The sequence below is a fragment of the Amblyomma mixtum genome, chromosome 1 (genome assembly GCF_055824585.1).
Source record: "Amblyomma mixtum isolate Tamu chromosome 1, ASM5582458v1, whole genome shotgun sequence".
Lineage (NCBI taxonomy): Eukaryota > Metazoa > Arthropoda > Arachnida > Ixodida > Ixodidae > Amblyomma > Amblyomma mixtum.
In genome coordinates this window covers 141510198-141530787 of record NC_143012.1, presented here as the reverse complement: position 1 = coordinate 141530787, position 20590 = coordinate 141510198, and the positions used below count along the sequence as shown (strand labels likewise).

General features: G+C 45.8%; 1 pseudogene; it reads right to left on the bottom strand.

The window, feature by feature from the left end:
• LOC149367767 (uncharacterized) overlaps positions 1-20590 on the bottom strand; it is a 116839-nt pseudogene that overhangs the window by 41880 nt on the left and 54369 nt on the right.

Here is a 20590-nt window from a genome sequence, read left to right as displayed (position 1 = left end):
ACGGTGCGGTTAAGGTGTCCACCGAGATGACTCAGAATTCCTGCGCCATTTCCTTTCCTCAAAAACCGTTGCCTTCAAACGGCAAGGGATCGCGCCGAACGGGTGGTGGCGTTCCGTGGACTCCCTGGCAGCGCTACAACACGCTGTCGCGTTCCACTCCTAAAAGCGAAGCTTAAGCGTCATTAATTAGCAGTTAATTAGTAGTCAGACATTAATCAGTAATTAATCATTCATTAGTGGTTTGTCATCACTTAGTAATTAGTACTCAATTACATGTGGCGCCACCAGTGCCACAGAAGCAGTCAAAGTGGTGCGGAAAACGCTTTCGCCTCTACGCACTTTAGACAGTCAAAGTGCCCCCTGAATTTTTGGAGGTCATCTACGTAAACTGAGTACATTATGAATTTTGGGATTACTTTTCCTATGGAATTCATTTTGATGATGAATAAGGTGGTGCGGAGGATGCACCCCTGGGGTACGCCAGTTTCTTGAATAAAAGTGTTGGAGAAGGTTGCGCCTAGGCGGACTCTGAACGTACGATTGGTCAGGAAGTCGATCAAACAGCTCAGCATCCTGCCGCGGATACCTAGGCCCGCTAGATCACGGAGGATACCGAACCTCCACGTGGTATCGTAAGCCTTCTCTAGGTCGAAGAAGACCCCGATACAGTGTTGGTTGTGGATGAACGCTTCCCGGACTGTGTTCTCAAAGCGTACAAGGTGATGGTTGTGGAGCATCTCTTTTTAAAACCGCACTGGTGTATATCTAAAAGTTGCTGGGACTGAAGTATGAAGGTTAGTCTGATGTTTAGAATGCTTTCGAATGATTTTGCTATACAGCTACTGAGTGCTATTGGCCTGTAACTGGTGGGACTAGTTGGTGGTTTCCCAGGTTTTAAGAAGGGTACTATGATTGCTTCTTTCCATGCTTGGGGGATTTCTCCACTCATCCATATTTTATTAAAAAAACTTTAGGAGAGCCTCTATGGCAGTCTCAGAGAGGTGGGCAAGCATGGCATAATGTATATTGTCTGGGCCTGGTGCTGTTTTTTTACCAGACGTTAGTACTGTGTTTAGTTCCTGCATTGTAATAAGCTCGCATAAGCTCGCATTAATAAGCATCGCATTATTCACTGAATCATGGCTGACACCCGACATTCAAGATTTCGAACTACTTCATGACAATCAGTCATTTAACGTGTACCGGCTAGACAGAGTAGACCGCAGGGGAGGCGGAATCCTTGCTCTAGTGAAAACAAGCTTTTCTTCGACTCTAGTTAGTATTACCAGCCATAGTGAAATATTATGCATTAAATTCTCCTTTTCCTCTGGTACCAACATACTAGTCGCATGCTACAGAGCCCCTGACAGCGATCCCTCGTTTATTAATGACCTTCACTCTGTTCTTGAAGACTTACAGTCTCGTTTCCCTCACGCCAATCTTAAAGTCTGTGGGGACTTCAATTTCCCTGACATCGACTGAGAAAACCTGACTGCATCATCTCGGCAATCCAAAGACTTTTTAGAACTAGTCCTTACCTTCAACCTTTCTCAAGCTGTGTGCCTTCCAACGCGAGGTTCAAACATTCTCGACCTAGTCCTCGTTTCTAACCCTCAATTGATCGAATCGCTTTCGCGTACTAGTGGACTAAGCGATCACTGCCTAATATCTTTCAACCTTTCCATTCAAATTCCCATCCGCCAACCGTCTATTAAATATATCCGAGATTATTCCAAGGCTGACTTCGCGAGCATTAACGCCCATCTCGAAGATTTCCTTTGCGCTTTTGGAATCTCCAGACACACGAAATCGGTGAATGAAAACTGGTGTTTTTTTTTAAGGAAGAACTTTTATCTCTTTTAGATACTTATGTCCCGCTAATCTGCATCCGAGGGGACACCGGTAAACCGTGGTACTCCAATGTGCTGAGAAAATTATCTCGAAAGAAGAAACGCTTTTTCCGCAGTGCCAAGAAATCAGGATGCACAGGTGAGGTGGCAGAAATACGTCGATTGCCTACACGAATACATACACCTTTTACGATCTTCGAAAAGAAACTTTTACTGCCACGGCCTCATGAACATATTACGAGTGAACCCGAAAAAATTTTGGAGCCTACTCATGCCCAATAAAAACCATTCCTACAATATTTCTTTGAAGGCGCGAGACGGCTCCGATGTTACAGATCTCGAGCGCTCCGATGTAATGAACACATATTTCACCTCTGTTTTCACTCATGAGCCCACAGAAAGTAGCAGCTTTGACCTGCCTAACCTTAATTATGCACCTATGCCACCTATTGTCATCACGTCAGAGGGAATCTTAATTCTCATTGACAACCTGAAACCATACACTTCTCCTGGACCAGACAACATCCCCGCCAAGATCATCAAAGGAACAAAATACATTACAAGCCAAATCCTACAACTGATTTTCGCCCAATCTCTCGAAACTAGCCAACTTCCGGAAGACTGGAAGATAAGCAAAGTTGTACCAATTTTCAAAGCTGGAGATCGCACCGACCCCTCGAATTACCGACAGATTTCATTGACATGTATCTCGTGTAAACTCTTCGAGCACATATTATACTCACAAATTGCATCTCACCTCGATCAGAATTATTTTTTCTTTCTCAATCAGCATGGTTCCAGGGCAGGCTTTTCGTGCGAAACACAACTCTTCGAGCTCACTACTGATCTTCACTTAAATTTAGACTCCTCATTTCAAACCGATATCATCTACTTAGATTTTGCCAAAGCCTTCGATCGCGTCCCCCACCAACGCCTGCTGTCCAAGCTCTCCCGTCTGTCACTCGACCATCTTACTTTATACTGGATTCAGTGCTTCTTAACCAACCGCCAACTGTTCACAGTCATCGCCGGTCGTACTTCCGAAACTACTCGAGTAATCTCAGGGGTCCCCCAGGGATCGGTTCTTGCTCCGTTACTGTTTTTAATATTTATCAATGATCTACCTTCTGGCATCTCATCAACCGTCCGTCTTTTCGCGGACGATTGCGTCCTCTATCGCCGCATCAGCAACAGCAGTGACCAGACTGTATTACAGGAAGACCTCAGCAGAATCCAGAAGTCGTGCTCCGACTGGTTAACGCAGCTCAATGTCTCAAAATGTAAATTCATGCACATTTCACGCAAACGCTCCAATCTTTATTTCCCATACACCCTGAACTCCATAGCCGTGCCTCAAACTAATTCATACATGTACCTCGGCATTGAGATAACGACCAGTCTAACATGGACAGATCACATAACAAAATTATGCGCTAGCGCTTCCAGGTCACTTGGATTCATCCGGAGATCACTTTCCATGTCCCCCCCAGCCATCAGAGAACTAGCATATGAAACATATATTCGCAGCAAACTAGAATACGCCTCAACAATATGGCACCCGCACCAAGTCTACCTCATTGACTCACTCGAGGCCATCCAGAACCGGGCACCACGTTTCATCACCTTGCAGTACACACCTCGGCTCAGTGTTACTCTGATGAAATCATCTCTCGGTCTCAAATCATTGGCGCTTCGCCGAAAAATTTCTGTCCTCTGCCTATTCCACAAACTGTACTTCAGTTTTCCAGCACTTCGTGAAAACCTTCTGCGCACTGCGGTACGATCATCTCGCCGTTTATATAATTCATTTAGCATACAGCGCTTGCACGGCTCCACCAATGCAATCAACAAATCGTTTCTTCTTTGCGCGATCGAATTTTGGAATAACTTACCCGAAAACATTGTCGTTGAAACTAATCCTTCCAACTTTAGACAGCTACTCATCGACCATTTCCAAGAAGAAGAAAACTTTCCAAGTATCAGCTGCGATGTGCTGCAAAACGATCGCTTTATTGGACGCGTTGTTTAACTGTGGTGCGTATTTCTGTATGTTTTTTTTTTCACATTGTTTTTGATTGACTTGATAATTTGTTTACTGTTTTGCTTCGTCTAGTTTTCTTTCTAGTTTTTATTCTTTTTTTTCCTCTCTTCTTGTTCTTTTTTTGCCTTTTCTTATGTATGACCGTCGGACACTTGTATCCCCCCCCCCCTTATGTAATGCCCCACGGGACCCTTAAGGGTTAATAAATGATGATGATGATGATTGTAGTCTTCATGTATGCATGTTCCAAGGGAAGTTTTTGTTTTTCTACTATTGTGTTTTGCTTTTGGAATGTGTGTGTGTCTAGTTGGATGAGCTTGAAACTGTGGAAAAATGCTTTCCCAATATGTTGGCCTGCTCTTCTAATGTTGTTTGAGTACCGGGTGTTGTTAGCTTCCGAAATGTGAAAGTAGTAAAATCTCCTGTGAATTTCCGCACCTGCTCCCATATTTTCTTTGATGATATTGAGCTGTTTAACAAGGATATGTACTGTTGCCATGATGCCCTTTCTGCGTTGCGTCTAATGTATCGTGCTTTGGATTTAGCCCTTTTGAAGGTGAGCAAGTTTCCTGCAGTAGGGTGTCTTCGAAAGTTGCCCGAGCCTTGTTCTGCTTCTTTTTAGCTAATGTGCATTCATTTGACCACCAAGCCTTGTGTGTTTTTCGTGCAATTTCAGACGTTTGTGGGATAGCCTCTACTGCTGCAGATATTGAACATGTCACAAATTTTTCATTTATTTCTTCTATTGTATGGGTTTCGGCATATTCATTTTCCAGTGTGGCCTTCGTTCTGAAAAGTGCCCAATCGGCGAGGTGAATATTCCATCGCCGTGGCTTCGTAGGGAGGATGAATGTAGCTGATGTTAGCTTTAAAACCGTAGGTAAGTCATCACTTCCCTGAGGGTCGTCTAAAACATCCCAAAGAAAATCGTTAAAAACCGATGAAGATGCAAATGCTAAATCGAGGCAGGTCATTTTTACAGAGCTGGGGCAGCAGCACGTGGCTCTTCCCGTATTCATTAAACATATGCTATTCGAAACAATAAAATCCTCGATGAGCTGACCCCTGGAATTAGTACGCTCACTTCCCCAGAATGAAGAGTGTGCGTTAAAATCCCCAATTATCACATATGGCTCAGGAATTGTTTCAGAAGTTCTTCTAGATCATGCATGGTAATTGTGTTGTGTGGTGGTATGCACACAGAGCATATTGTTATTGTTTCTTGTCTAACGATGTTTACTGCGACCGCTTCTAAGTTCGTCTTTAATGATACCTCTCTTGCAGGGACATCGCTTTGCGTAATGATAGCGACGCCTCCTGAGAGTCGGCTAGCTTGCACTTGGTCTTTCCGGAAAATAGTACAATTCTTTAAGAAGTGTGTGTGCTGTGGCCCAAGGTTCGCTTACTGCAGGCACACAGCTGTAGGTGCCATTGTTTTGAGCATATCGGTTATGTCTGTGTAGTTTCTGTGTAGACCTCTACGATTCCATTGTATTAGATAAGCCATTGTGATAAGTTGGGGATTGGGGAAAGTTACTTATTCTCAAGAGCAGTGATTCATGGTTTCCCCTTTTTTTCTAGGGAGACTTGCCGCCGCTGCAGCGGTGGTGAACCAGGAGTTGAATCCATCACCACTCTTGTGGCGCCGGATTTCCGCGGAGACGCCGCGGTTGTGTGAGTTTTAGAGGTCGGCGGACTTTCGCTGACATCCGTATCCTCCACGGTGGACGTGGAGGATGCTTCTTGGTAGCGATGGCCCGTGGCCTACGCATTAGCCTTTTTTGTTGGCACTGCTGAACCAGTCCCTGCTCCAGTGGCAGACTCATTTGGACCAGCAGTTGCCTTCTTAGAGGGGTTGTGCGACAGGTGCAGTTCAGCAGAGCTGTTCTGGGTGTCTGTTGCCGAGGATGCCGCTGCTTAAAGTGGCGCCTGAGGGCCTCCGACGAGGATCGCGTGGTCTTCTCGCGAAATATTCAGCGCTGTGAACTGTGCCACCGGCTTCTGTGGTGGGGACTTGGATGTCAACACCAGGTCCATCGGATCGACCTCGGTGCCGACAGAAACCAAAGGCCGCGGCGGTCACCGCTTAACCGCTTCAGAGTATGTCCCTTTCCGTTGGAAACAGACTTTTTTTGCCTCAAGGTAGGACAGGTTTTCTGTGGTCTTCAAAGTAATAATTTGTTTTTCTGTTTTCCAGGCTGGGCCCGACATGGAGTACGCGCCATGTGCGCCATTGTAGTTGATGCATTTCGGTGTGCATTCGCGTCTTTCCTCGGTATGTGTGTCTTCTGCTCATGTGACACAAGTGGGTTTACCCCTGCAAGCCAACATGCTGTGTCCAAAGCGCTGGCATTTGAATCATCGTCTCGGATTCGGTATGTATGGGCGGACTTTACAGTGGAGGTATGCGGCGTGAATGGAATCAGGCAGAGTTGTGCTATTGAAAGTTAGGACTATGTGTTTGGTCTTGATTTCAGCATTGTTTCTCCGTATGTTTATTCGTCGGGCTGCTATTACTCCTTGTTCGGCTAGTTATTCTATTTCCGCATCAGTACTCTGTAGGAGTTCAAATTCAGTTATGACGCTCTTTTATTGGTTAAGGGTGCGGTGCGGAGTTACCTGTACACTCATTTCTCCAAGATTTTGTAATGACAGCAGTTTGTTGCATTGTTCTTTTGTGTTTATTTCTACAAAGAAATCTCCGGTTCACTGCTTTTTTGCTTTGTAGTTTTTGCCTACACAGCTCTTTAGAGTTTAGGCGATCACGAATGCAGAGAAGTTGGCTACGGTTCATGAGCATTTGAGTGCACCATAAAAAACTTCGTAGATGTTTCTGTCTTCTGTGGCATCAATTTTTTGACATCGGTGCTACCCCTTTTCGGGGGCCGATCAGATTTTTTTGCAGATTTATCCGTACGGCATGTACACACTGAGGGTTCCTAATATTCTGTCGCCTCTGATTCACCCTTATGCACAGAGGAAGATCCCGAGACATCCCGCCTGGTAGACGGACGAGGAGCCCATCGGCCGAGGATTGACCACTTCTTCGACCGCCACCGTTCACGGTTTCTTGCCTCCACCACTCAACCTATCGCCCTGGTACGGATGACAGCTTCGGGCTAAGGGCGCGTGGTGGCGCCAGGAACCAACACCTCGTTACACAAGGTGCCCCTGCGGGCATGGGCCGGTTGTGATGACGTCACAAGGTCATCTGACTAAGGCGGCAGGTGGCTGACTTTGCTTCTCTGGGGATTTGTCGCTCACGCCGCCGACGACTACGTCGGGTATTTGGTGAACGGCACCCTTATCTGAAGGATTTTAACGCAAGGATCGTACCTGAACAAAACTGAACACAACCGGAACATGCTAGATGCCGCGACTGCACCTGTGTTTCTTCTGAACGAGGGACTTCAGTGTTCTTGTTTTTCCTTCGGCGCAATGTTCGTATTACATTTCAGGCTGCTATGCGAACAAGCGGTGAGCTATTGACTTGACTATCCGCCTCGCATGCCGAGGCCGCAAGGTTCAATCCCTAGTGTCGCTGGGTACCACCGGTCATGCAGTGGGTACAAGCTTTCCCCTGGCTTCGTGCTACGCTTGTCTAGGATAAAATTCATGGGGCTTCAACGCCGATATAGAATGTATGCAGGAAAGCACTGATGACCAACGATAGCTCCAACACAAATTGCATGCGAAAATGCTTTGCAGTTATTCGGAAGAACTCAGAGGCGCTGCGAGCTGTTTACGGTGGATAATGTGTAGCTCATGGATAAGGAAAAAAAAGAGCAGTAAAAGACCCTTTCACAAGAATAAATTCTAGCACGTTCAGCGTCATCCTGTGTACTCTTAGCGAACGCGTCTTTTTCTTATTACTTTTACCCCAATGGTGAATAAAAGTTCTAAGAAAACGGAACAGGACGGTTACGAGTGTGTAACACGAATGTTTGAGCGTTTGCTGTGGTGTTGCAGCAAGGAATTTTCCGCAGACATGGCTTGTTTCTTTTTGTTGTTGTTGTTGCAAAGGCAGACAGCCGGAGCTGCATCTTGACTTTGCCCAGGACTGCAGCGGTTTTGGGTAGGGCTCGAACCGACGACCTCCCGCAGCCTATGACGGTCGCCCAAGCCATTAGGCCACTGTCGCCTCCAGCGTAACACTGTTCCCTCTCCCCTTTCTCCTAAGATGGTGAATAGGATTTCCCTCTATTCACATCGCCGCCCATCGCCCGGCACCCTCTCTACCGCTTTCTTTCTCAGAGGGGAATTTCGTCTCTCCATTAAGCCACCGGCGAAGCGAGCTAGGTTGCAAGTGGCGCTGTGGACGCTGAAGGCGACGGCGGGACACTGGGGCACGGTTTAATACGAGCTAACGCTAAACAATCCCTAATAAGCATCACAACTGCTGTGGCAGGGTTTCACGAAGTTTCGCTAAAGTATAAACACTGCCTACTACAATGAGATCGGTCTAATAATAACCCAAGCAGCTATTGAATTCGCAAACGAAACCGTCCAAAAAACGTACATAAGTAGCAGATTATCCGCGTGCTTTTTTTTACATTTTGTTACGAAGACGAATAAGAGGGCAGTGGCGCGGGACGGAGCGCTCGCGCTAGGCCCACAGCCATTAAACCATATTATCATCTGTCATCATGTCGTCCTTTTCCTAGGCTTGCCACCTCGTAACATTTGGTGGAGGTGCGGGTTCCTCCTCGTCATCCCGGTCCCTGGAGCATCGCCACCTTCTGCTCTCGGTCGTTGTTGGCCGAGGGGACCTGGACTCCGCCGCCGGCTCAACCCGAGCCCGACCTGACCATAACTGACCAGCCGCTTTCCCCAACCCCGACCACAAGACACGACGACCAGGACCAGACGCAGTATGACCCGACGACGACCCAATTCAAGACGGCACCCCTGCCCAAGGTGTCCGGCGAGTCCTTAAACCCTGTGGGCGACCGACCTCTGGACCTGAAGCTCCAGGGACAACCGTTCACCAGAACATCTCGTTCATTTTAGTGGCAAGCCTTTCATCTTCTATCTTTTATGATCATGGTTATCGCCACCTCATCACTGAAAATTTAAGCAATCGATTGGGACGATCCCTCGAGAGGGCAGTGGCGCGGGACGGAGCCTCGCGCTAGGCCCACAGCCATTAAACCATATTATCATCTTACATCATGTCGTCCTTTTCCTAGGCTTGTCACCTCTTAACAATATGTACTTCTAAGACTTTTTTTTGAGAGAATTAAGAAAGCCGCATATGGAGGACCAACCAAACGCACTGGTCACTCACATTCCAACGGTCAGCTTGCCCATGGAGCCCCCACGTATTACGGCGTGACACACAGTAGAATATTGCGTGATCCCAAGGCGCGGAAGGTGCAGCTCCTCGAGCGTGGCGCAGTCGCGAGCTGCGAGCAGGAGATGATGCATCTCGCTGATGGAGAAGGTGAACTTGATGGCGAGGCGCCGCAACGACCTCGTCGCCGCGAGACCGTGCGCCAAGTGCTGTACGTGCCAGCTCACCCGATCCGGGTCCACCTACGAGTCAATGAAAAACGCCTTCAGTGACATGGTTACTGAAATCTTAGCCCTAAGCAAATGTTTTAATTAAAACCTGTGCTTCGCATCAATGACTTTTGTGCACAAGTCATGCACCTTTCCACAGAATACTTGTGACAGTATGAAAGAGTTTGAATGTCGCACTTTAAGTACGCTTGGGCGTTTCAGCGGTTGAGGGCCACAAGTGTGCTTATACCGCACGGGGCGGATTTAGGGTTGTTCGACGGCGGAACTCATCACTGGCCCGTCAACGCGACGTTTCGGTCCAAGACCCTTTTCCCAAGCATTTCGCCCCAGAAGAGCCCAGTACCTGGCGGGGGGAAATCTTGTACCCATTACAAAACCGAAGGGTACCCTGCGGCACCGAAAATCGAACCCGGCACCTCCTAAATGCGAGTCAGATGCTACACTTTGCCACTAGCCAACCGTGGGAGGTCGCAGCTGGCTCTTCCATGTACCAACCTTGGCAGTTGGCTCTTGGCACCTGCCTAGGAGGTACTTGTCAAACTGGTGAACAGCGCAAAAAAGGCGGGACAACAACAAGACAAGCGCTGCTACTAATTGTTGTCCCGCCTTTTTTGCGCTGTTCACCAGTATGAATGCATACCAACTCGCCCAGATCTCAGCCTTACTAGATACTTGTCAACTTGCAGTGGTCAAAGTGTGGTATCACTGGTGGGTGTGGGGACATCGGGCTCTTTGCTATCGCATAAGCGGGGCGCGCCACTCGGCCGTCGAATCGTTCGAAGCATTCCCCGTACAACGTACTACTGCAGGAAGTGAAAAGTTTTCGCTACGTCTCCGCGGTTGGTACCATGACGGGGCAGCTCTGTTCGGAACCGGTGCCGCACTCAAGAAGTAAGATGAGGTTAAGTTTGATCCATAACTTATGAGAACGGCTGTCCTTGATGATCGAAAGCATACAAATTGGAACGACTAAAATTAAGCACACGCTTTTCGGAGCTCACGTAGCTCGAGAAAAAATTGAAGGAACAACTAGGCTCCGCCGTAAGGGTATGACGTGAAAGCGTCGATCGGTATTCTGAGCGGCCTGGGGTCCTCTAACCCCACCATAAAGAGGGCCCTATACGCCAGCGCTCGCCAGTACCACTGGCAGCTACACGCCTTCTCCGACACCTACACGGACTCGACGATCACCACCAGCGATAACTTTAGGGAAGGAATCCACGACATTGTCCACGACGAACTGCGACTACTCCTGCCATCTTTCCCGCAGCCTAGAGCACCGAGTGGTGTGTGCATTTCTGGCAAGGAACTAGCCGACGCTTTCAATACTCTTTTCATTCAACAATCTAATCAGATTAAGGTTTGTAGTAATGATGGTATGGACAACTTTGACCGGTATCTGCCGGAAATGTACAGCAGTCAGTCTATTTCTTGCACCCACAAACTGCTCAGAAGTTTATTCTTCCATGAATGCTATAAAAAACAGTAAAGCTCAAGACTCAAATGGCATGTAGGTGATCCCGGTAAAGTACGTTCTTGACCTAATCTGTCCAGTTATCACTCATATTTATAACCTAATTTTATCTACAGGCATATTTCCTGAAGAAATGCAGGTCGCTTGTGTAATACCCATATTTAAACATGGGGATAAAGGTACACTAAGCAATTACCGTCCAATTTCCATATTACCTATTTTCTGAAAGGGAATCGAAAAAAATATTACACATAAGAATTTCTTCATTTTTTTCGCAACACAGTTTGTATTCTGACTTTCAGCATGGTTTCAGACGGCACCGATCAACAGAGACGGCCCTTGTAGCACAAAAAGAGATCATTTTAGAAGCTTTTAGCAAAAGAGAGAATATAGCAGGCATCTATATCGACTTTACGAAAGCGTTTGATCTTGTAAATCATTTCATCCTTCTTTCCAAGCTACATAGATACGGAGTCCGCGGCATTGCTCACACACTGCTTAAGTCATACCTTGGAAATAGAACTCAGTACGTTGACATAAATGGCAGTAAATCTTCCGTGCTGGCTGTATCAACTGGAGTCCCGCAAGGAAGCATACTTGGGCCACTGTTATTCATCATCTATGTCAATGACATTGTTCGATGCACAGACAGCGCTCAGTTTGTCTCGTACGCAGATGATACGACGCTTTTTGTTAAGGGCAAGACAGAAGTAGACATTGAATTGCTGTCGAATAAAGCGCTTGGCGATTTACACCAATGGGTTAACGCAAACTGTTAAGGATAAACCCGTCTAAAACACAAGCAATTTTATATTCACCAAAAGGAAAACATCAGCTGACTTCATTGAATCTACGTCCAGGTACAGATCGCATCCAAATAGTCGATACAGTGAAAATACTTGGTGTTCATTTCTCAAAGCATTTAACTTGGAACAAACACGTTGAGTACCTTCAATCGAAAATATCCAGTGCTGTTGGTGTTATTGCGAGACTGAGAGAAATTTTGCCTACCAAGGTTAAAATTATTCTCTATAATTCCCTAGTATTATCTCTTCTTCAGTACTGTATTATTGTCTGGGGCACGACTGGTATGACTGACTTAAAAAAACTGCACTTACTTCAAAAAAAGCAGTTCGGTATATCGCTAATGTGTCTTTTTTGCACCACTCGGCCCCCCTTTTTGAGAAATATAATGTTCTCCCAGTGTTTTGCCTATATAACTATAGGTTAATGCTAATATATAAATCTTTTGTGAAAGAAAAAGTAATTTTTTTAATATCTTTAGCCCAACTACAAGAAAACGCCAGACCTCGCCTTACGAGGCACAAGGAAAAATGGCTTGTACCTACACCTCGCACCTCATACCATACGCAATCTTTTAAATATATTACTCCCACATTACTCAATAGTTTAGAGTCGTCGAATTTCGATCCAGCATACGAACCTAAACATACCATTAGTCTGTTCTGTCGGCAGAAATTATTATAGTTTTCTTAGATCTTGTAATGTGAGACGTTTTCTGCGCTGTAATTATTGTACCCATGTCCCTTGTAGAAATTTACTGTCCCTTCAATTCGTTACATACTGTGTCCAGAATGTCCAACACATTGTACTTCATCTATTTTTTTCTTTGTTTTCTTTTTTTTCAGTGTTTGAAGCGTTACAAACTGTTGTTTGCCTTGCAATGTTGAATTTGTATTTATTTGTTGCCCTTGAACTATATTGCCTCTGTAATATGTATCTGTATTTATTTTTCCTTTGTTATGGTGATGTTGTTTCCGACACGCTGCAGTGCCACCATGTAGGGGGCCGGGGCCCCTGTCAAGCTGTTTTTACAGCTTTTAGTCCCGGCTCCTACCTTTTCGAAAGGAAAGGAAATAAAGAGAGAAATGAAATGACTCTCATAAATGTCGTCATCATCATCATCATCATCCTGACTATGCTCCCTGCTACGCTTGCCTTCTCTTGGAATACGCTCCGTTACCCTTAAGGGTCAGTGGTTATCTTCCTTTGGCATTACATGCCCTGCACAAGCCCATTTCTTCTTCTAGATTTCGACTAGAATATCATTAACCCGCATTTCTTTCCCTCACCCATTCTGCGCGCTTCCGGTCTTTTAACCTTACACCTATTAATTTTGAACAGAAAGTTTCACTACGCCATTTAAAGCCAAGGTCACGGACCGCAGTACTGTGACCATGATGTGAACGCCTTATTCACGCTTTAAGCTACGAAACCCATGAAGAGCGGCAGCTTCGAAAGGAAAGGAAAAGCGCATAACTGACGCCCTGGAACAGTGGACATCTTAGCCGTGCTTTCAGCTACGTGGTGGTGGTAAAAACATTTATCATCCATTAAATTGTCACAGAGAGGTGATTGGGGTAGGGTCCTATTGGCCCTTTCCCCTCACAATACTAGGCGGAGCCAATATTCCATTGGCAAGCAACGCCGCCCGCGTCCGGTGAACAAAGGCCTTTTGGTTCTTGAGGTCCTGCCAGCCGAGCAGGGCCGCCTCCCTGTCCTCTCTGATGGTGTTGGGGGGGGGGGGGGGATAGCTGGTTCGATTGGCACGTCTAAACAATGTCGGAGGTGTCAGCCACATCCCCACAGAACTGGCACGCGCCGTCAAATGTGTTGAAACACTTAAGCACCGCCGGGAAAAGTAGAGTCTTAGTGAGAATTTTGATGAGGACGCGCTCGTCAGCGCGATACAGACCCTTACAAGGGGCCGGGTAGCGCCGGTGCTCCTTTTTGTAGTAATGGGTGATGTGTATGAATGTAAGGGCCAGATTCTCTGATTGGTAATAGGCTTCCGGGGTCAGGAACATAGCCCGGGGAGAGATTGCGTGGGCGGCCTGATCGGCCTGTTCTTTCCCTGGAGCCCCTGGTGACCGGGGGCCCAAATCAGGTTACGTGGTGTTGGATCTTCGCATCGGCACCTAGATTCAAGTATGCGCCAAGCAAGCGGGGGAGCCCACCCCAGCTCATTGTTCCGACAGGAGCTTCACGAGTCGGCGATGATGTGTTTCGACTTGCGATTAGTGAGAGCCAGAGGAATGACGATCTTCTCCGCCTTTGTTGGGCTGTAGGCTTTGAAAGTAAGCGCGTTAGCTGTACGACTGCGGCCGTGTACCATCCCCCGTGGGGTGGGCCGGCAACGTCCACGTACTACACGTGCTGTTGGGGACCATAGTATTGCGCCAACGCATCCCCGTGCGCCTGGCGATGACCGCTATGGTCTTCTCTGGAGATGTTACGGGGAAAGGGTCGAACCCGGTGGGCGCGTCTCCAGGGTTCTGGCACTCTTTCCTAGTCGTGTTTGATGTGTAGCCAGTGCGAGAGGCGGCAACCGGACGTGCTCTGTGCGATACGCGTGTATTGGCTGACTAAGTGGGCATCTCGAAGCTCGTGGAAGGCGTTCATCATGCCCAAGGCTAGAAGTCTCCGGTTGGAAGTAGCGACCGAGAGGTCGACAACCAGTTTGTCATCATCGTGTTAGCGCAGGTGCAAGTAAGGTGTCGAGTAGAGGATTCTACTCGCTACGAAAGCATGGACAAGCCGCAGTGCAGTCAGTGACAGATAAGCGCTGCATGCGCAGGGATTGAAAACGTTGTGGCAGAAACGCGGCATTAAAGCCATAGGCCGTCAGTGTTCATCGTGTTAATTGCCGTTGCCGTTGGCAACGTTTCCGACTCGGACAACTTTAAGGAAAGGAACTGCGCATAACTGGCTCGCTGGGTCAGTGGACGCCTGAATCGCGCTTTGAGGTACGTGGGGTGGTGAAAGAGAGAGGTGTTTCATTCATTCATTCATTCATTCATTCATTCATTCATTCATTCATTCATTCATTCATTCATTCATTCATTCATTCATTCATTCATTCATTCATTCAACGTTACAGACGCCAAGCCACGTATAGCTGCTTGATACGCCATAGCTTTCGCTCTCTAACCAGGTTCTGCAGTAGTAGAACTACACTGAAATTTACTTTAATTTTTTTTATTTATTTTTCGAATACTGCAGACCCTAAGATGGGACCAAGCAGGAGGGGCAAAAGTACATAAAAAGAAACACGGCAAATTACATAGCAGGAAACTAACATATAAGCAATAGGACATAGTAAAGAACAAGAAAAAACAACTCAGCAATTATCAATAAGCAATTTTGTTGATGGCATCAATGCTGTTTACAACCTCAGGCGGGAGATCATTCTATTGAATTATTGTGTGAGGGAAAAATGAGTATTTAGAAGCATTGATTCTAGCACTGTACGGTGTTAGTGATTCCGTGTTACGATGTAGTGGTAGTCGCGTTGTGATAGGTTTAAGAAATGAATCAGGGCTCATGGAGAGTTAATTTTGAGTAGGAAAATAAATTTCAATCATTGAATTTTTCTTCGTGTTTGCAATGTCTATATATTGTTTTGGGCCACGAGAGTGGTTGGAGAGTCAGTAGAACGATATTTATTAAAGGTGAATCTAACAGATTTTCGCTGGATCATTTCCAGTGCCTCAATGTTATGTTGTGTGTAAGGGTCCCGGACGGTGCATACGTACTCAAGTTTCGGTCTGATGATGGATATGTATGCTAGAAGTTTTGCACTAGAAGGCGCACCTTTTAATCTATGCCTAAGGAAGCAATGTTTACGAAATGATGACGTACATATGTTGGTTATATGTTTATTCCAGCTAAGATTATTGGTTATAGTAACACTTAAGTATTTGTATTCGTTCAATTCCTCAAGCGGGTGATTTGGAAGGGCATACGGAAATGATAGGCTACTTTGTTTATTGGTCACTTTTCTAAAGACTGTTTTGTCACTGTTAAGCTTCATCTCCCATCGACTGCACCATGAGTGAATGTTGTGAAGGTTAGGATTAAGGATGACTTGGTCTTCGTAGGATCTGATTTCGTGAAACAAAACACAATCATCGGCAAAAAGCCTGATTTGCACTGGTTCACTAATTACATCCACAATGCCATTGATGTAGACCAAAAACAGTAATGGTCCAAGCACACTTCCTTGCGGCTGCCCAGAAGTGACCGGAAGGAAGCTTGAACAATGGGCATCAATAGTGACGAACTGGGCGCGGTTAGAAAGGTAAGCAGAAACCCAGGCAATTATGAAAGAAGGAAGACCGATATTTTCAAGCTTAAAAATTAGTTTGGCATGTCAAAACAAGGTCAAAAGCTTTCTTAAAATCTAGAAAAATGAACGTCCATCTGCCCTGACTTGTTTAGAATGTCAGCAAAACTATGAACAACAGGTGTGAATTGAGTGACGGTCGATAAGCCCTTTCTAAATCGATCTTGGGGTGACGATAGAATGTCTCCGTCATTTACAATGAAAGTTATACAGGTGGCTACAATGCGTTCGATAAGTTTACAAGAAGATGTGATACTGGACGAAAATTAGTAACAGATGAGCCTGTACCTTTTTTGGTATGGGCAGAACCAGCGCAACTCTCCAGTCCGAAGGAACAGTGCCAGTTGATGGGCTCGCATGGGAAATTATGAATTGAAATTGGTGTAAAAGTTCACTATAACGGCGCAAGAACATTTCGAATTCCGTCCGGACCAGCAGACACTTTTGTTTTCAGATTCAACAACATTGAAAACACACCTGAAGTAAATACAATGCTTGGTTCAATGCATGGTACAGCAGGTTGACATAAGAGGGAACTTGATTTCGTGAAGACACTGTGTAATATCTGTTAAAATGCCCAGAAATGCTTGTTTTATCGGTGATAAGAACACCATTGTGCAGAATTTGGTCGACAGGTATGTTTTTCCTGCACAAGTGTTTCCAAAACTTCTGTGTAGCATTCTCAATGAAGCTTGGTAGCGTGTGCTCAAAACAATGACGTTTTGATTGCCCCACAGCCTGTCGTAGAGCATCTGCGCAGCTTCAATAGCGTTTCGGCAGGCACGTGCTCGCTTTCATCGCTTTAGTTTTCGTTGTAGATGCAAGACATCACACGTAATCCAGAGATTATTTTGCATGTTTTCTTTACTTTGTTCGGAACAAAATTTTTTGGACAATACGTGCAGATTTCTTTAAATTTATTCCATAGTACAGACACGTGATTGCCTTGAAAAACACTCAGGCAAAGATCAAGGTAATCAAGTACGATTTCATCCCTGGCCCGCGAAAGGTCTTTCACACAAACAAGCTTAGCATGGGGAGGGTTGTGGGCCGGTTTTTTGAATTCTACATAAAAAATACACCATACTGGGGTCAGAAAGGCCGTTTTCCACCGAGACGGAAAAATTTTCAATTGATCGGCTGAAAAAACAAGATCAAGTTAGAGGCGCGAGTGCCCTAGACACGCGTTGGTTTCGTAACCACCTTTTGAAGGTTGTGTTGAAGCATAATATCAAAAATGCCATACGTGCCTAGGCTGGAACCCGTAAGAGGACAATTCCAGTCAACTCCCGGCAGGTTGAAATCTCCAAGAAGAATAACCTTATCATGAGTGAATTTGATCATGTGATCAGCCAAATCAGAGAAAAACCGCTGTAACGAATGAGGTGGTCGGTAAACCGCAAATAAAAATAAAGGCCGGCCTCAGCAGCATAGTTTTAATGATACGCTCTCGTGATCATGAAGATGTAACATAAAAGGTAGAGTGCAGAGCTTTAAGTACACTTCAGGAGTCTGTGTAGATAATACTTCTTGTGGGGGGATCGTTTAATATTTCTTGTATGGCCTCCCAGACTGCGTGGCATTCTGCAGTGAAGATGGATGCGCAATGTGGAAGTCGTACTGTTTTCTCCGAATTGCTCCGCACCACTGCACTTCCTACGTAAACATCTGTTTTTGAGTCATCTGTATAAAAAGCTGTAAAAGTACTGTATTTTTCCACGAGTGCAAGAAATTCTTTTAGTATATGTTTGTTGTGGAGTTTGTCGTTCACGAAACTGCGTAAGGGTGAAATCACAGATTGCAGGATAATTGTACCATGGAGGCAATGGATCTTGTCTTTGAGCAATGCTGGGTAATGTGTCTAGTACGCCGAGGTTATGGCACATCTCTTCAAAACGAAGGAGGAGTGGCCTTATAGCTAGCGGTTTGTTGTTAAACTGTTCTTGTGGAGAGAAGCCAACAGCCACAGAAACCAAGGGGCACAGGGGTTTTTTGTTTCTGTGGCCCTTGGTTTCTGTGGCTGTTCGCTTCTCTCATATTTATAACGAGCCCCTCATTCTCCTTCCCTTGTCTGCTTAATTGCTTAGCGAGGGTCTCGGTTCTGGCAGCCTTGACGCCATAGGAAGCACAAGAGGGTTCTCACACAGCTTCCACCCTCGCCGTTCGATGACGTTCTACGTCACATGAGCGGTAACTCAGGACGTGCGACGTCCGCCGCTTAAGAATGTGGGTGGCGCTGGTGAACACTCCCAAGTTAGGTTATTTGTAAAACATAAATACCCCCGAAAGCAGAAGATTTGACAGGCGTCGCCGTAGCTCAGCGGTAGAGCACCGGACGCGTAATTCGGAGGTCGTGGGTTCGGATCCCACCGGTGGCTTGTGGTTGTTTTTGATTCTGCTTTTCTAATTAATTAGCTTTAAGCGATAACACATTCAGTAATATTATAAATTGATCAACACCACAAAATAAATTAATGAATTAAATACCTTGGTTTCTGTGCCTGTTGGCTTCTCTCATATTTATAACGAGCCCCTCATTCTCCTTCCCTTTTTTGGTTAACTGTTCTTGATGGGCACTTTTTGACTTTTCGTGACAGATGTGTTTATGCAGTGAACGGATTTTTAAAATGTATGAACACGTGAGCATCGTTCTTGCTTTATGTGATGGTGCGTTAGCTTCCGCATAAAGACTATTTATGGGCGAGGTCCTGTATGCACCAGTGAAAGGACGCAAAGCTAAATTATGTATTGGGTCCAGTCGTTTCAGGTACGATGATCTCGCTGACCCATGTACTATACATCCATAATCCAGGGAAGAGCGCACTACGGAGCGATAAGTTTGTAAGAGAGTTGTCCTAACTTAACCGAAGTGTTTTCGGGAGAGTACTTTAAGTACATTGAGATATCGGGAGGCTGTCTTTTTCAGTGCGTTTAGGTGAGGCAGGAAAGTGAGTTTTCTGTCAAATGTTATGCCTAGAAATCTGTGTCCATTTTTTTACGGGTAACTCTATTTGGATTAGGTGTTGGGTGGGAGCTGCCTGTAAACCTCGTTTGAGTGAGAACCGAATGGCCACTGTTTTCTGTGGAGAAAACCGGAAACGATTTCTGTCTGCCCGGGTTGCCAATTTATTAATTGTTAACTGCATTTGTCTTTCACATGTTGATACGTTGGAGGACGTGCTGGAGGTCGCCTACATACACTGAATACATAACGGACCTTGGGATTATTTTACTACGAGAGTTCATTTTTACAAGAGAACGTGCTGCATAAAATACACCCATGAGGTAACCTATTCTACTGAATGAAATTCTTCGAAAGGGGTGAACCTAGGCGTACATGGAATGAACGGTTAGATAAGAAGTCTTTTAGGCAGTTCAACGACACGCCGCGGATTCCAATCTCAGCTAAGTCCTTAAGAATGCCGTACCTCCGGGCCATGTAATAGGCCTTCTCCGATTCGGAAAAGACAGCAAGACAGTGCTGCTCGGGAACAAAATATTCTCGAACATTGTTTTCGAGACGAACTAGGTCATCTCTAGTGGAGCATCCTTTTTTAAAAACACATTGATGGGTGTGAAAAAGTTCAGACGATTGAAGTACAAAAGTACTCAATCTTATTTTCACGACACTTTCAAAGGACTTGGCGAGAAAACTGGTTAGGGCGATGGGTCTATAACTGCTAGGCGAAGTTAGTGGCTTCCCGGATTTAAGGAACGGTACAATAATAGCTTTTTTCCAGGCGTGGGTATTTTCCCCGATACCCAAACTTTGTTGAAGAACGGCAAGTTGGGAGAGAAGGGCCAGCATTTCAAAGTGGATTTGGTCAGGTCCTGGAGCAGTTTTGTCGCTTCTTTTCTCAGTACTACGCGGGAACGTAGAGGCCGCGTGCGGCGCTCATGTCGGCGCCCCCGTAAGTTCATTGCGTACGAGAAATTCTTGACTGACTCAAGCTTCAGGGTGCACCAATTACTCGCGCGACGGGCTCTACGAAACTGCTCATGCTGGAAGGTTTTCTAGATGCAAAATCCACCGTCTTTTGGCCTTTATACCCCACCAGATGGATTATAGCGTACACATAGGCAATTTACATTATACTGCGAGTTCATTTCAGTTTGCGGCTCTTGCCGAAAATTCGTATTTTTGCCCCGGACAATAAATAGATTGGGTAAAGTGAGAACACCTCAAAATTTCGAATTTTTTATTTTATGCATTCATGCGCCAGAAAAAAGTAAACAGCATAAAATGTTGATTAAAAACCCACGCTCTACATTTTTTTGTACTGAACCAGTTTGAACCCGTTAGACCGGTTCAATACGGTCCGAACCGGTTCGAGCCGGAACGGAGTGTCGCTCTGGAGCCGAACCCGGAAATGAACCCGAAAGGCGTGAACCCGAACCTGAACCGAACCCGAAAATGTCCGGTTCGACACCCTGATTGGGTCTAATATTCTTAGATACGACGGCCTTGCGTAGCCGTACACAAAGCACGCATAATCTATAGGGAAGAACGCTCCAAATAGCGATAAATCTGAGAAGACATGTTCTGTCAGTCCCTC